At 30.1% G+C, this 18,045-nt stretch overlaps 1 protein-coding gene across 1 annotated transcript in view; it reads left to right on the top strand.

Moving 5' to 3' along the window:
- LOC120419428 (homeobox protein 5) overlaps positions 1-18,045 on the top strand; it is a 65,472-nt gene that overhangs the window by 14,141 nt on the left and 33,286 nt on the right. The gene's annotated exons all lie outside the window — the stretch shown is intronic.

The raw sequence follows: 18,045 nt of genomic DNA, 5'->3' as shown, positions 1-18,045 counted from the left end.
ACATTTTTTTAAAGATTGCAGACATTTTTTTAAATATCATTTAGAGGTGGGCAAAATCGCTCTTTTTAAGGAGCCGCTCATTTTCACTCGCTCCTTAAAATGAGCCGCTCTTTTGAACGGCTCTTTCGCTCTTTTTCATAAATGTTGTTGGAAAGACTGCTTTAAAGAATGGTGTGATTTTTGATTTTTTTTTTTATTTTTAGACTTTATTAGACATTATTTATAAAAAAAAACTAAAGATGAGAAGATTCACTCTAAACCATCGGTCTAAACGTTCGAATCATTGAATAGGGAAAGCGCCCAAACTCAAATCTAGAGTTTTGAAGAAAATTGCTATTAACTTTACAAAATTGCGTTTATATCTGCTAAAATGAAACAGATTATATTATGAGAAAATGTAAAAATTAAATTACATTTTCAATCTTCAAAAACAAATTTTCTTGCTACAATTTATTGAAAATTCAATCAATGATATTTATAAACTTCAAAACAGACAAAAAATTTAAAATCATTCCATCTTGGAACGGTTCATTCAAAAGATCGGAGTTCAAAAAAAAAACGCGGCTCTTTTTTTGTTTGTGTGAGCCATGGTTCGTTCGCTCTTTTTTGTGAACCGGCTCTTTGAGCGGCTCGCTCTTTCATTGCCCACCTCTAATCATTGATTTTTTTTAGAAATCAATTAAAAGCAAACATCCTTGTAAAAGCAACATTCAGTGAAAAAAGTCGTCTTTCCCTTTTCCTCCGGTCAATGATTTAACGGAGGAGCAACAAAAAAAAATAGATTGAAAAATTGGAATTCATCAGAGTAAGGAAAAATATTGAGAAAATAGATTGCTATTTACTTGATACTCTAAAAAATATTTTATTAATTTTATTTAGTAAACTAACTTAATTAAGCAATATTTTAATTAGCCGTAATAACAATTTAATCATTATTTAATTTTAGATTTGAAACATATAATTTTGAAAGAAATGTAAAGAGTCATGCTTGGTTTATTCAACATTAAATTAATATTTATTACTTAATTTTTTTCAATTTAGTTTTTTTATCATTAAAGTCATCTGTTTAATTTTCACAATATTTAATTATTTAGTTTGTTTTCTGTTCAGATTTTGAATAAAATTTAGAAGATTTCGTTGCAGATTGAATTATTTTTGCCTATTGATTTTAAATTTAAATATTTTTTTTCAAGGGTGGGCTAACATGTGCACTAATTTAAAAAAATAAAAAACTTCGACAATTTTTTAAAAAAAGTCACCTAAAATGGATTTAACTTGAAAACGGATTTTTTTGAAAAAACCAGTATTGATTCAAAAATTCATAACTCGCTCAAAGATTTTTTGCACAACCTGAAAATTTCTGAAAAGTTGGCATTTGATGTCCTCTAAAACACATAAAAAAAAATAAAAATAGTGTTTTTTGCAAATCAAGTTTTAGTGACAAAAAGTTAAATAAAAAATCTTTAAAAAAATTTTACCGTGTATCATTAAAAATTACAAAAAAATACAAAATAAAAACCGAATGACCGAAATCTGAGAGAACTTCTCAAGGAATTTCCAGACCTATTTAGTGTCTTCGGCAAAGTTGTAGGTATTGTTGAAGACTATTCTCTAAAATCTTAAACCTGCAACTTTTGAGCCATTGAGATTTATGGTAAAAAATTCTGCAAAAAATAGTTATTTTTGGAAAAAATAATAATTTCATACCCAAAATTGCTTGACCTGATTTTTTAAATGTAAATTATAATTTGTAATTGAAAAGTGCTGATAAAGTGCCTCGAAATATAGCCACAGAAAGTTTGATTTCAACGAAATATTTGCAGTTTTTTTTCAAAACTGAACATCTCTGAAAATCTTTTTTTGAATGGTTCAGAAAATTAGCTATAACATTGTTTAACAGACATTGAAAATTGACCTCTGGTTGCTGAGATATAGCGGCTTAAAGAAAAAGAAACAGAGAATTTTTTTTAAGTCTCACCCAAACAACTCAGCATTTTTTATAGCAAACTTTCCGAATAAAAAAATGAGAAATGGTCACTGATGATTAAAAATATGTATTTTCAAGAATTTATAATTCAGCAGCAGAATTTTTCACCATATGCCTCAAAAATGGTGGTTTTAAGTCCCCTAAAACACGTCAAAGAATCTCGAAAATGAAAAAAAACGGATATTGGGAAATTTAGTTAGGCCGTTGCAAATATTTTTCAAAGTGTTTGTGTGTAAAAAAAAGTTCTTTGGAATGTTCCATCTTTGTCCAGCGTTACTCACGCCCTTTGGCGTCCCTCAACATTGCGCAGCCCACGCTCTTATATCTATTTGTGCATTTATTTTTGAAAAAAAGGCAGTTGGTACGACGAATTGCACCCGGAATCATGTGACCGCGGTCTTTTCCCTTCAAGCGCGGTTTAGCACACATTCCTTGCTGCCATGCTGGCCCTTTTGGCCTTTTGAACCGATTCGAGACTGCCGGGTTTTCACTTTTCTTCCTACTGCACAGCGACTGGTCCCATGTCCCATCCAAGTAGTCCGTGAACAGCTAGTCCGCGACACAAAACGCAGACGGAAGAACTCGTCGCCGCCGCCAACTATTGTTGGTTGCCGTGAGGTGAAACCCCCTGTCACAGATCGCGCGGTATGCACCGCCGGTCCAAGTAGTCCGCGGTGTGATCTACATGTGATCTAGATATTTAAAAATAACAACCACAGATCGCGCCTGCAACACGTAGCCAAACGCTGCGCTCTGGCCGGTAGGTTCGCCCGAAATAGTGGACATGGTAACAACACTAAGTGGTCTGAGGAGTACAACTTTGATGTTTGTTTGAATGACCAAAACTACTCAGAACTATGCATCGGAAACATCTTAATGGGGGAAAAGAATGACAGGAGGTCAATTCGACAAAGACAAACAGGCGTGTGTCCGTTTGATGTAGTGTAATACGTCCTTAAAGAATTTCTTGTATCTTCTAATTGTATCAAGTTAGCCAAAAACACAGTTTTTGTTTTTCCAAAACCAACAAAAAAATCTACATTTTTGACAAACCAAAACATCTGCTAATCGACTTGACCGCCCCTCCCGATTAGCGTTTCAAGTTTCGCTCCATCTGTCAAGAGTTTGTTAGCGAAGCGATTTGCTGCCGATTTTTCATCGCGCTAGGTGGTGAAGCGCAAACAAAAATTGTTGTGCTTCCTCGCGAGAGATTACGGTGCGCGATAGACGCGCGATGCGGCGCGATGACAGGAGAGGTGGAGAAGACGGGTGGCGAGATTAAGTCAATCGTGTAGTTGTCATGGCAACCGAACCGAAATTGGCGCATGACGCGAATCACACGCGATAAAAAGGTTACGCGCGGCGCGGATTAAAATTAGCGACGTCCGGAAGAGGGCTTCGCCGGCGATCGGCGAAGAGATTGTCCCCTCGATCGGACAAACGGTTTCGGGGTCGAATTGGAGCCGTCAACATTGACGACCTGAAGGTTCGATTAGCGAGTACTAATGGTAATCGCGGATGAATTAGCGTGTAAATACCATAGTAGTAGGCCACGACAAGGACCGCAAACAAACTCGAACGAAGTGCCGTCAGAGAGTGTAATCTAATAACGCTTCGCGTTAGGACCGTGCTCGGGATTGACAGACTGACAGAAGGGGGATTGACAGTTGACTAACACTTTCACTCGCGATTGCTCGCACGGGTTGTGCTTCCAGTTCGGTAGCTGTTCGACCTCGTGCGGGCTTTGTCCCCGTGATGTTTATTGCTCTTTTTAGCACAGTTTCGATCACACACACAGACCGCACAACTACAAATCAAAGCAGGCCAAGTCAAATGTACACAAACACACGTGAGCGCTCGCTGCATCTTTATCGCGCGTCTTCTTCAAACATAGTCACTGTCTGTGTACGGACAGAGACACCTCTAAAGTCGACTTGGTTGACTTACACCGTGTGTGTAGGACTCGCTGAACACCGCGGTAGCAACTATACAGAGTGCAGAAGAAGAGTAAACTAAAAAAATGCCATGTGATGCGCTTCGACGGCAAGTATCTAAAAATACTGGGCATTTGAGGTCGAAATTACCATGACTACGTGTGTAGGTGCGTGTACGTGTGCAGTTGTACTGTAGGTTGCTGCGATGTGCTCTACTTTGACGTTTGTAGCTTCCTTCTACCGAGGCGATGCCGCACTCCGTGGACTCCTTCGACGAATCTGCCGAACTTCTCGTTCGCACGGAAAAGAGTTTCATCCTTTAAAAAAAAACAAAAAAAAAACAAAACTACAGAAATACAGAAATACAGAAATACAGAAATACAGAAATACAGAAATACAGAAATACAGAAATACAGAAATACAGAAATACAGAAATACAGAAATACAGAAATACAGAAATACAGAAATGCAGAAATACAGAAATACAGAAATACAGAAATACAGAAATACAGAAATACAGAAATACAGAAATACAGAAATACAGAAATACAGAAATACAGAAATACAGAAATACAGAAATACAGAAATACAGAAATACAGAAATACAGAAATACAGAAATACAGAAATACAGAAATACAGAAATACAGAAATACAGAAATACAGAAATACAGAAATACAGAAATACAGAAATACAGAAATACAGAAATACAGAAATACAGAAATACAGAAATACAGAAATACAGAAATACAGAAATACAGAAATACAGAAATACAGAAATACAGAAATACAGAAATACAGAAATACAGAAATACAGAAATACAGAAATACAGAAATACAGAAATACAGAAATATAAAAATCACAAAAACCACAAAAATCACAAACATTACAAAAAATAAAAAAAATACAAAAAGTGGCAGTGCGTGGCCGAATGGTTACGCTGTCCGCTTTGTAAGCGGATGATTCTGGGTTCGATTCCCATCTGCTGTAACCTTCTATCGGATGAGGAAGTAAAATGTCGGTCCCGGCCTTGGTTGTTAGGCCGTTAAGTCATTCCAGGTGTAGGAGTCGTCTCCATGCCATAAGTACAAACAACACACCAAACCAAGCCTACTCCGGTGGAATCGCTGGCGGCGGTTGGACTCGCAATCCAAAGGTCGTCAGTTCAAACACTGGGGTGGAAGGTTCCTTGGAGTAAGAAGAGGTTTGGGTGCTCTCCCCATTCAAGCCTGCGGACTCCTAGGTTCGAGCAGAAACTTGCAATAGAGACCAGAAAAGACCCGGGGGTCGTTAATGTGGATGGTTTGATTTGATTTTGAAAATACAAAAATCACAAAAGTCGCAAAAATTACAAAAATCACAAAAATCACAAAAATCCCAAAAATTACAAAAATCACACAAAAAAAAAACAAAAATTACAAAAATCACAAATATAAAATAAATTCAAAAATAAAAAAAATTACAAAAATTACAAAAATCACAAAAAAAAACACAAAAAATCACCAAAAAGAAAAATCACGAAAAATCACAAAAAAATTACAAAAATAAAAAAAATCATAAAAATCACAAAAAAAACACAAAAACCTAAAAGATTACAAAATAACAAAATTTACAAAAATCACAAAAAACACAAAAATCATAAAAATCACAAAAATCACAAAAATTACAAATAAAAACGCAAAAAATACAAAAATAAAAAAAGATACAAAAATCACTAAAATAAAAAAATCACTAAAATTACAAAAATCAAAAAAATTACAAAAATAAAAAAGTACAAAAATCACAAAAATCACAAAAGACACAAAAATCACAAAAATAAAAAAATACAAAAATCTAAAAAAATCACAAAAATAAAAAAAAATCACAAGATGCACAAAGATTACAAAAATTACAAAAATTACAAAAATTACAAAAATTACAAAAATTACAAAAATTACAAAAATTACAAAAATTACAAAAATTACAAAAATTACAAAAATTACAAAAATTACATAAATTACAAAAATTACAAAAATTACAAAAATTACAAAAATTACAAAAATTACAAAAATTACAAAAATTACAAAAATTACAAAAATTACAAAAATTACAAAAATTACAAAAATTACAAAAATTACAAAAATTACAAAAATTACAAAAATTACAAAAATTACAAAAAATACAAAAATTACAAAAATTACAAAAATTACAAAAATTACAAAAATTACAAAAATTACAAAAATTACAAAAATTACAAAAATTACAAAAATTACAAAAATTACAAAAATTACAAAAATTGCAAAAATTACAAAAATTACAAAAATTACAAAAATTACAAAAATTACAAAAATTACAAAAATTACAAAAATTACAAAAATTACAAAAATTACAAAAATTACAAAAATTACAAAAATTACAAAAATTACAAAAATTGCAAAAATTACAAAAATTACAAAAAATTACAAAAAATTACAAAAAATTACAAAAATTACAAAAATTACAAAAATTACAAAAATTACAAAAATTACAAAAATTACAAAAATTACAAAAATTACAAAAAATTACAAAAATTACAAAAATTACAAAAATTACAAAAATTACAAAAATTACAAAAATTACAAAAAATTACAAAAATTACAAAAATTACAAAAATTACAAAAATTACAAAAATTACAAAAATTACAAAAATTACAAAAATTACAAAAATTACAAAAATTACAAAAATTACAAAAATTACAAAAATTACAAAAATTACAAAAATTACAAAAATTACAAAAATTACAAAAATTACAAAAATTACAAAAATTACAAAAATTACAAAAAATACAAAAATTACAAAAATTACAAAAATTACAAAAATTACAAAAATTACAAAAATTACAAAAATTACAAAAATTACAAAAATTACAAAAATTACAAAAATTACAAAAATTGCAAAAATTACAAAAATTACAAAAATTACAAAAATTACAAAAATTACAAAAATTACAAAAATTACAAAAATTACAAAAATTACAAAAATTACAAAAATTACAAAAATTACAAAAATTACAAAAATTACAAAAATTACAAAAATTACAAAAATTACAAAAATTACAAAAATTACAAAAATTACAAAAATTACAAAAATTACAAAAATTACAAAAATTACAAAAATTACAAAAATTACAAAAATTACAAAAGTTACAAAAATTACAAAAATTACAAAAATTACAAAAATTACAAAAATTACAAAAATTGCAAAAATTACAAAAATTACAAAAATTACAAAAATTACAAAAATTACAAAAATTACAAAAATTACAAAAATTACAAAAATTACAAAAATTACAAAAATTACAAAAATTACAAAAATTACAAAAATTACAAAAATTACAAAAATTACAAAAATTACAAAAATTACAAAAATTGCAAAAATTACAAAAATTACAAAAATTACAAAAATTACAAAAATTACAAAAATTACAAAAATTACAAAAATTACAAAAATTACAAAAATTACAAAAATTACAAAAATTACAAAAATTACAAAAATTACAAAAATTACAAAAATTACAAAAATTACAAAAATTACAAAAATTACAAAAATTACAAAAATTACAAAAATTACAAAAATTACAAAAATTACAAAAATTACAAAAATTACAAAAATTACAAAAATTACAAAAATTACAAAAATTACAAAAATTACAAAAATTACAAAAATTACAAAAATTACAAAAATTACAAAAATTACAAAAATTACAAAAATTACAAAAATTACAAAAATTACAAAAATTACAAAAATTACAAAAATTACAAAAATTACAAAAATTACAAAAAATACAAAAATTACAAAAATTACAAAAATTACAAAAATTACAAAAATTACAAAAATTACAAAAATTACAAAAATTGCAAAAATTACAAAAATTACAAAAATTACAAAAATTACAAAAATTACAAAAATTACAAAAATTACAAAAATTACAAAAATTACAAAAATTACAAAAATTACAAAAATTACAAAAATTACAAAAATTACAAAAATTACAAAAATTACAAAAATTACAAAAATTACAAAAATTACAAAAATTACAAAAATTACAAAAATTACAAAAATTACAAAAATTACAAAAAATACAAAAATTACAAAAATTACAAAAATTACAAAAATTACAAAAATTACAAAAATTACAAAAATTACAAAAATTACAAAAATTACAAAAATTACAAAAATTACAAAAATTGCAAAAATTACAAAAATTACAAAAATTACAAAAATTACAAAAATTACAAAAATTACAAAAATTACAAAAAATTACAAAAAATTACAAAAAATTACAAAAATTACAAAAATTACAAAAATTACAAAAATTACAAAAATTACAAAAATTACAAAAATTACAAAAAATTACAAAAATTACAAAAATTACAAAAATTACAAAAATTACAAAAATTACAAAAATTACAAAAATTACAAAAAATTACAAAAATTACAAAAATTACAAAAATTACAAAAATTACAAAAAATTACAAAAATTACAAAAATTACAAAAATTACAAAAATTACAAAAATTACAAAAATTACAAAAATTACAAAAATTACAAAAATTACAAAAATTACAAAAATTACAAAAATTACAAAAATTACAAAAATTACAAAAATTACAAAAATTACAAAAATTACAAAAATTACAAAAATTACAAAAATTACAAAAATTACAAAAATTACAAAAATTACAAAAATTACAAAAATTACAAAAATTACAAAAATTACAAAAATTACAAAAATTACAAAAATTACAAAAATTACAAAAATTACAAAAATTACAAAAATTACAAAAATTACAAAAATTACAAAAATTACAAAAATTACAAAAATTACAAAAATTACAAAAATTACAAAAATTACAAAAATTACAAAAATTACAAAAATTACAAAAATTACAAAAATTACAAAAATTACAAAAATTACAAAAATTACAAAAATTACAAAAATTACAAAAAATACAAAAATTACAAAAATTACAAAAATTACAAAAATTACAAAAATTACAAAAATTACAAAAATTACAAAAATAACAAAAATTACAAAAATTACAAAAATTACAAAAATTGCAAAAATTACAAAAATTACAAAAATTACAAAAATTACAAAAATTACAAAAATTACAAAAATTACAAAAATTACAAAAATTACAAAAATTACAAAAATTACAAAAATTACAAAAATTACAAAAATTACAAAAATTACAAAAATTACAAAAATTACAAAAATTACAAAAATTACAAAAATTACAAAAATTACAAAAATTACAAAAATTACAAAAATTACAAAAATTACAAAAATTACAAAAATTACAAAAATTACAAAAATTACAAAAATTACAAAAATTACAAAAATTACAAAAATTACAAAAATTACAAAAATTACATAAATTACATAAATTACAAAAATTACAATAAAAATACAAAAATTACAAAAAATACAAAAAATACAAAAATTACAAAAATTACAAAAATTACAAAAATTACAAAAATTACAAAAATTACAAAAATTACAAAAATTACAAAAATTACAAAAATTACAAAAATTACAAAAATTACAAAAATTACAAAAATTACAAAAATTACAAAAATTACAAAAATTACAAAAATTACAAAAATTACAAAAATTACAAAAATTACAAAAAATACAAAAATCACAAAAATACCATAAATTATAAAAATAAAAATAAAATACAAAAATAAAAAAACATAATACAAAAATCACTAAAATCACAAAAAATCACAATAATAAAAAAAAATCACAAAAAAATACAAAAATAAAAAAAAAAATAAAAAAATCATAAAAAAACCCAAAAATTTATTGAAATCACAAAATTACAAAAATCACAAAAATCACAAAAATAACAAAAACCACAAAAATTACAAAAATCACAAAAAAAACTGTTAATCTTCTTGAAAAACAACTAGTAATTTTTCTTTTTTTCAAATGAAACTCCTTTCCGTGCGTTTGTTTTTTTCTTTCACCATCCGTTCCTAAACTCCGACAATCCTATAAGCCGATGGACAATTTCAGTACGGTTTCTTGGGAATTAATCGAGTTGAACGAAAATAATAAATTGGATACTTAAAAACCCGGCCCCATCCTAATGGGGTTCGTATTTTTGGGGCTTCCTCCGCGCGCTTGCTGCTGTGCAGTTAACCCGATACAGTGCTGCCAACTTGTTTGAAAATTTTGAAAAAAAAACTCGCCGTGAAAAGCCGGTCAGGTCGATGAGTAAAAGGACCGGAATGTGTCAAATTAAGAAGACGAAATGCTGCGCGTCCGCGTCTCCGAGGAGAGAGAGAGCGTTGAGTAGTACCGAGGAGGTCGTTACACGAGAAGCTGGCCGAGGTCGTCGGCGTCTGAATTCTTCTTCTTCTTTTTGGGCCGGCGGGGATTTTTATGGCAAATTGCCCGCTTGACGGCCCCGGCAAGATGGCGAAGACTAGCAATTTTTTCGCTGGCTTTTCCCGTTCAACCATTCAGTGAAATTACAGACAAGTAGACGAAAATCAGTTATCACTGTCAATTGTGAACGCACAGGAATAAACTTAAGGTCAAGATTTGGGTTGAACTTACCCAAATTTGAGTTTTGATCTCAAAATTTATTCCTGAACAAGTTCAGTTTTCACGAAGCTTAGTGACGTTGAACGTTGTGAGTTTCCAATTATTCAAATTAACCGTTAAATTTTTGGTTCATGGAATTATCAAAAGATCTGAGTCTGATTGTCTGTGGCGGGATGGTGCAATTTTGCAACGAAATTTCCCCAATTCGGCCACTCTCGTCCCGCGGGAAATTTTTCCTGCCCAGACTCGCCGTCGCAGTTGGCGGCGGCGGCGGCGGCGGCATTTTTCCCCGGTAATATTATTGCTCGCCGAGTCAATAATGGCGGTGGCCTCGACGCCAATTCAGTAAAAACGCTCGATCCGCACACGCAGCCGGTGGCCGCTAAACTGTTTTGTTTAACTTTAGCGTGTTTGTTTTATGAGATTTTATTTTCGAAACCGTAAATCCTAGCAGCCGACTCACAGTCTCTGTCTTCCCGGACTGCTTTGCAGTTCCTGATGTTCGCCAGCCTTCGCCTACTTTGCACACATTTCAGAATGGAGACGCATGGCCAGCTCGGTTCCTGGTGGACACCTTCAAGCTTCATCATCATCATTCATCATCGTCGGCGTGTTCAGCGCCGTCCCGGCGTAGGATCCGCCCAAGCTATTGTTGATGTTCTTTCACACCCGCGGGTTTCAACACGGCAAACAAACCCAGAAATCTGTAACTGCCGCCACTTCCCGGTGTCACAAAAAGAAGATTTTGTCAAACGAGTGGGAGTTGCGAGTGCGTTTAGCAGTGCTGCCAGCTCCCCTCTCCGAAACTGTCTCGCCTCCCAGTGGTGTTTGTTTTGGAAATTAGTTGCCCCCTTTAGTGGTGTGTGACATCGTGTGTCATTGCGGTCACCGTCAACAACTCGGAAAAGTTAACGGTGCGTGTGTGTTGTTATATTTTCGAAAATGGACCGTAAACATTTTGACATACGCGTAATGACAGCATGGTTGGTGGTGGTGCAGCTGGTCTGGTGGATCAGATTTAAGCGTGGTTGTGGACGCTTTTATTTGCATACAAATGGGTGCTAAAGCCCTATGTATTTTTTGGTACAGCGGGAAAAACACGATTAAAAACCATTTCTAATCAAAGTAATTTTGAGTTTTTGACCCAGAAGGAGGGTAACCGTATAAATTAGAGCAACACATGTCTCATGGTGAGAAACATTGGAAAGTGATAAACATTGAATAAAGAAGATATTTTGCGAAAAAAATGTGCACTGTATCTCGCCGGGGAATTGAACACCGTTCTATCTCATACCGTGAGAACGCATCACCGATCTGCCAACGGAACCAAACAACCGTGCTGAGAGGCGACCTCTTAGAACGTGATCTGTTTCTACTGTGTAATCGTATGACATTTGTTCCATGTCTCCGACGCAACCAACACCAATTCTTTCGCTCTTCTATTATGTCAATTTCTCTCTCGTTCCAATGGCTCTCCGAGATCCTTGTGGATCAAGTATATTTTTAGAAGCATTTGTGTCGTTGTTCATTAGGGTCATTGGGTGAATACTGAACACCTCGACCCTCGACTTCTAAAGGAATTCCCGGGAAATTTTAAATTTATTGAAAATTGTTATGATCTTGGTTTTAATTAATATTAAGCAACAATATTGCATAGGACATCAACATTAATGGTTTAAATAAGTGTGAAGAACAATTAACAGCTTGACTGCATGTAAAAAATCATTCAACTACAAGAAAATGTATTTTGGTATTTTTTGATGATTTTAAACTTGCATCTGTGAACAGTTTATTGAAATGAGAAAAAAAATATGCAGAAATTATGTTTTTCATGACAAATACTGGTTTCAGCTCTTGAACAAATGGTAAAGCTTTTTAGTGTTGGTTTTACTCCAAACAACCCAATGTTTTCAAATATTTGAATGATTTTTTTTTGTATTATCATGTTGCATAATTTAAATTACATGATAAGCTAACATAAATCCACAAAAAGTCTTCTGTTTTTCACATTTAACCCTCTAACACCTGTAGTTGCACCAATGCTCCATAATTCTTTTACTTTAAATTGTAATTGCTTTAGTACCAGGTATTCAACCAATTGAATTAATTCTTTTTGCACAAATTCGATTTTCATCTCATTTGGTCATGGTAAACAAAAACGTAAAAAAAAATCTCAATTTTAAGTTGGAGGTAAAGAGTTAATATTTTTTTGATTAAATTAAATCAATCTGTTGAAAGCTTACCTAATTGTAATAATTTTATACTCATTAAGCATGATCTATTCCCAGTTGCCTTAAAAATTAATATTATCAGATATAATTATGATGTCATAATTTCTGATAATCTGATTAATTCTATATAAACCAAACAATACATTTAATTTAACAAAATCATGTGGAGTTTGTTCATTAATTATTTTTAAGAGCATTTTCATTAAAAAGTTCAAAAAATTCATGAAATGTATACTTCTACTTCTAATTTCCCGGGAAACGGGAAATATTTTTTTTTGAGAAGTCCCGGGAATTCCCGGGAATTTTTTCCCGGGACGGGAAATTGGAAGTTCTAATTTTGAATGAAATCATCAAAAATCTAATGGCGAAATTCATTCCACCTAATAGAATTCATAACTAATTTAAATTTCAAATCAATTAAAACAAAATTGAAAAAAAATGATCATCAAAAAAGACAATATCAACATCTTTGCAGACTAAATACAAGCTACCGACCCAATTTTCCACTTTCCAAAAATTATTTTTTCTGTGTATTTTAAAATCCTGCAATTAACTTTGTTGGCTGTCACAACCTCAGAAAAAAATTATTAAAATTTATGGTTTAAAGTGACATATATTCTTGAAATTATAACTCATCGATTTGTTTATTCAAACTACATATTTCTGAAATCTTAAATCAAAACTGGCTAAACATTTGAGAAAGGCTTTTTTTAACTTAAAAATTGTTTTGAATGTAAGGAAGGAGTAAAATTGGAAGGTTAAAAATCACCTCTTATATGATGTAATAATACCTCAATTCAGACTGAAAAAGTGGCACGAAAATAACACATTTTTTCTGACATGAAAGATGTGCTCATTTCCAGACGTAATATTTTCATGATTTTTTTTACTATGTGACAAAAGGTCGACATGGGGTTGAATGAACAAAAGGTCAAAAATCTTTTTTTATTTTGAATTAGAATAGTGTACTATTTTTTTTTGAATGTACGACAAAAGGTTGAAAGACATAAGGTCAAATGGACAAAAGGTCGAATGAAAAAAGGTCGATAGTGGACAAAAGGTCGAATGGACTAAACGTCGAAAGGACAAAAGGTCAAATAATAAATAATTTCAACGATTTTTATAAATAAAATAAAAACTTACCAAAAAAATATTAGAGAAGTAGTATTTTGAAAAAGAACCGCTAATATTTGAAAGAATTGAAAAATTCACAAAATCATTACGACAGTCAAGAAAACGTTTAAAAAAATAAAAACATAAACCATATTTTAGAAGTCGAACTTTTTTTTTGAATTACTGCTCATATTTGAAAGAATTGAAAAAAAAAATTTCTAAAATATTTTGACAATCAAGAAAAGGTTGTTTTAAAAAGAAAATAAAAACTTAAAAAATACTTTAGAAATCGAACTTTTTTTGAAAGAACTGATCATGTTGGATAGAATAGAAAATTTCACAAAAATAAATCAAAAACTAAAAAAAAATTAGAGATGTCGAACTTTTTTTTCAAACAACTCCTTATGTTTAAAAGAATGGAAAAAAATCACAAAAATATTTTGACAATCAAAAATAGATTGTTTTTAAAAATAAATCAGAAACTTGAAAATATTTTAGAGGTCGAACTTTTTTTTGAAAGAACTGCTCATGTTTAAGTGAATGGAAATCTTCTCAAAAATGGTGTGGAAGTTATTCTGTTTATTTAATAAAAAATATCAAGGATGGATAAACCAAGGAGGATAAACTCACAGAAAAAATCACATTTGTTTGTGAGAAAATACTTTTTTCAAGATTTTTTAGAAGTTTATAATTACAATTATTTGTTTCATTTTTTCACATTCGACCTTTTGTCCTTTTAACGTTTTGTCCATTCAACCTTTTGTCAATTTTCAACCTTTTATCCATTCGACCTTTTGGAATTCGACCTTTTGTCCCTTCGACCTTATGTCTTTCGACCTTTTGTTGCACATCCATTTATTTATAATATAAAATATTATTTGAAATAAAAAATTAAAATTTATTCTGTTTAATTTAAAAAAAGACAAATTCTGTATAATTTCGGCCGTCAATTTTTTTGTATTTTTTTATTTGCTTTAAACTTTGTAGGGAACTTCCTTATGATTATAGAAGACTATTTGCATTATTGGTTGGTCCATACATATTATGAAATATATTCTAGAATCTGTACCTTGAGAATTTCCGTAGTGTCTTCATCAAGGTTGTAAGACAATTCATGAAAAAGTTACACTCAAAAAGAAACTCACCGACTCACAACAAGGGCAGCGTTGCCAATTTTTTGAAGAAAAAATCTTATTTTTTGAATAACTTTGAAAAGGATTGAAAAAAAAATCACCTAATTGCTAAATTCAAAATCGAATATGAAACCAAAAATTGCTTTCTCGAAAATTCGGTAAAATACACTGTTGTATAAGTAAATCCACTTAAAACTTGATTTTTCGAGTTTTTTAATAGTGCCCATTGTAGTTCAACCTCAGAATTATGATTTTTTACGAGTTCTGCAAAATTTCAAGTGAAATTTTGCTTATGTCCATTGCTTGCAATTTCAACTTTTTATTTTTTATTTAGCCACAAAAAACTGCTAAAATTGGGTTTTGATTATCACTCAAATTGTACTCTACTTTGAAATTCCGATAGTTATTGATCCGATTTCCGATGTTCAAATTCAAGACTAACTTTTGAGATGGCGGTTCAAATCTGATAAAAAAAATAAACTTAATTAGTTTTCTGTTTGTTTCAATACTGTTAATTTGTTCTCAATCAATCTTGTCAACGAAGATGTCTTGAAAGATGATCACACTTGCTCAACTGGGACGGAATGTACGGCAGCCCAAGCTCAAACGTGGATGCACCGTAGTTATTTGCCCATTGTGACATGGACTAGTTTCGTGATGAACCTATTAGATAAGAGGTGACAATTGTCTCCAATGCTAAACAAACCGAATGGTTACGGCTTTCAACCATGAATATGTTTTATTTGTTTTTCTTCAGAAGTTGTTGAAATTGAGTTTACTTTTTTTTCTTGATTTTTAACATAACTCAACTTTGTATCGCATGTAGGGTTCCCCTTAAAAAAGAAAATCTCACCCAAAGTACCCCCACCTCAAACCAGATCAAATGACAAAACAAAGTAGCCGCGGCGCGCGCACAAACACTCTTGTCTCGCGCACACACGGGGAGAAAAATGTCATTGGACACGCCGTTGACCCGGAATGTGTCTAAAATAAGACATCATTCTAGTCTACCAAACGGAGGGAAACTTAATTATTCCGTCGTCTTGCCGAGTGCGTCTCTCATCCGTTGGCAGGGGAGAAGAAGGTGACAGTTACGGTGGCGGTGGAGGTAGCCACTTTCTTCGTCGACGCAAACGACTCATTTTTTGGGGCGAATGTTTTCATAAAAAAAAATCACAAGCAAAACTGTTTAAAAATTTAGCAAAAAAAAGTAAAGTAACCATTGCGAAATTGTAAACAAACATTTCACACTGCTCAGTGTGTGAACATTTGAGTAGGACTCCGCGCTTTTGACAGCTGTCAGTTGGTCTGGTTAAAGAACTTCTGCTGTAACTGTAAAGTACACCAAAACCCCGGTGGTTGGTCACAACTTAATTTGAATTTGTTTGTTTTTGTTTTTACCTCGTTAGTTTGACAAAGTCAAACTGTCAGTTTTAACACGGCACTCACGCTCACTTTCAAAACACACGTTTGGTAGTGTGTGTGAGTGCTGAGTAAAAGAGTTGCCAAAATTATTAAAAGACAATAACAAGTTTCTGAGCAAAAACCTTAATTTCAATTTTATGGGAATATTTCCTCACAATAAAAAAAACACACTTCTTCCTCTGTGCCGGGAAGATGGCGTTAACGATGATGATGATGATTTTGTTGTGGCGATCGCAGAAAACGCCTTTCCAACCCGGGCGGAATTATCCACCCACGCCAAGCAGGAGGCAGTTTTCTCTCCTCCCACACCGTCACAGTTTCCGCAGTTGGAGGAGGAAAATGTTTGGATGTAAACTGTGACGAAAGAGTAACAAAAGAAGTTTTGATGCTAAAAGATTTTGACAAACGGTCAAAACAGGTTACAAAATCATGTTTTGAAGGTTAACACCAATTTATTTGTTTTGAATCAAAAATATTTTTACTTCAAGAGATTTTTTCCAATAAATTTTGACAACATTTTCAAAACAAATTTGCTCAAACTGTCAGGAAAAGAATTACAAAACAATATTCCAGCCTTAAAATTACTGACCTTGACGATTTTGACAGTTCTTCCGTGTGTCCGTGTGCTCCACGAATCAATATTTTCATGTCGCTCTGTTCGCTTTAAATATTTAATAATGATATAAAATCAGTCAGCTTATTTGCGTACCTTCCCGGCGTATTTTTTTTTGTGCTGTTGTCACGCTTGTTCGGTGACCGCGGCCGGTTTGGCACTTTTAAGGGTACCCAATTTCGCACTCACACCACCAACACAAACCCAACGCCACTATTCGTGTGAGTGGCCGCTGGTGCATATATTTGAAGCGTAAAATGTAATCATCATAAAATTAACCCGTTTTTAAGTGCGTCGCCAAGTTGCAACATTCGGTTTTAACGGTAGCAGCATTTCTTCAACACTTTTTTTTTCTAGAGATGTTGACGGATATTTTGTAATGGGACACGTGGACAGAAACTGGGGGAGAAAAAAGAGGTAGTCATTTTTATGTCCCAGTTGGTTAAGCCGCGTTAATTGGTCCTCTTTGTTAACAAATCGTTAAGGGATCGTTTTTTTTTGTTTGTTTTTCTCTCATCGTCACGAGCTGTCACAATATTGTGCGCTAATGGAGACGTATGGTGTTTATTACACGCCAAATTGGCAACACTGTAACTTTTCAACTTTTAGTGTTTTACTTCCTACTAAAAAGACAAACTCTAAAGCTACACTAAACCAATCAAGCTCATATTTGAACAGTAGATTCATTGTTATGTTTGAAACATTTTGTCAGTTCGGTTTGCTGCAAAAATTAACTGTTTTCGAGAAATCTCAATTTATTGAAAAAAATAACAAGCTTTCCCTTAGCCCTTAAGGTCATATTTGATCTCAAAGCTAGCTTAGAACTGCTGATTTCTTGTTCAATTCCAACCAGAAATGTATTCATAAACCAAACTACAAGCTGTTTGTTCATTTTTTCCCCCCTGAATGGCCTCTGGCCGAGCAAAGTTGAACAACAACGACGACGACGAACGTTGGAAGGTCGTTGATACGAGTTATCATCATCGTTCAGCTCGACCCATGCGAGGCCTGGTTTGTATTGGTAGTGGCATC

The sequence above is a fragment of the Culex pipiens genome, chromosome 3 (genome assembly GCF_016801865.2).
Source record: "Culex pipiens pallens isolate TS chromosome 3, TS_CPP_V2, whole genome shotgun sequence".
Taxonomy (NCBI): domain Eukaryota; kingdom Metazoa; phylum Arthropoda; class Insecta; order Diptera; family Culicidae; genus Culex; species Culex pipiens.
Note: the sequence above shows the minus strand (reverse complement) of the source record. Positions and strands in the feature narration are given on the sequence as shown.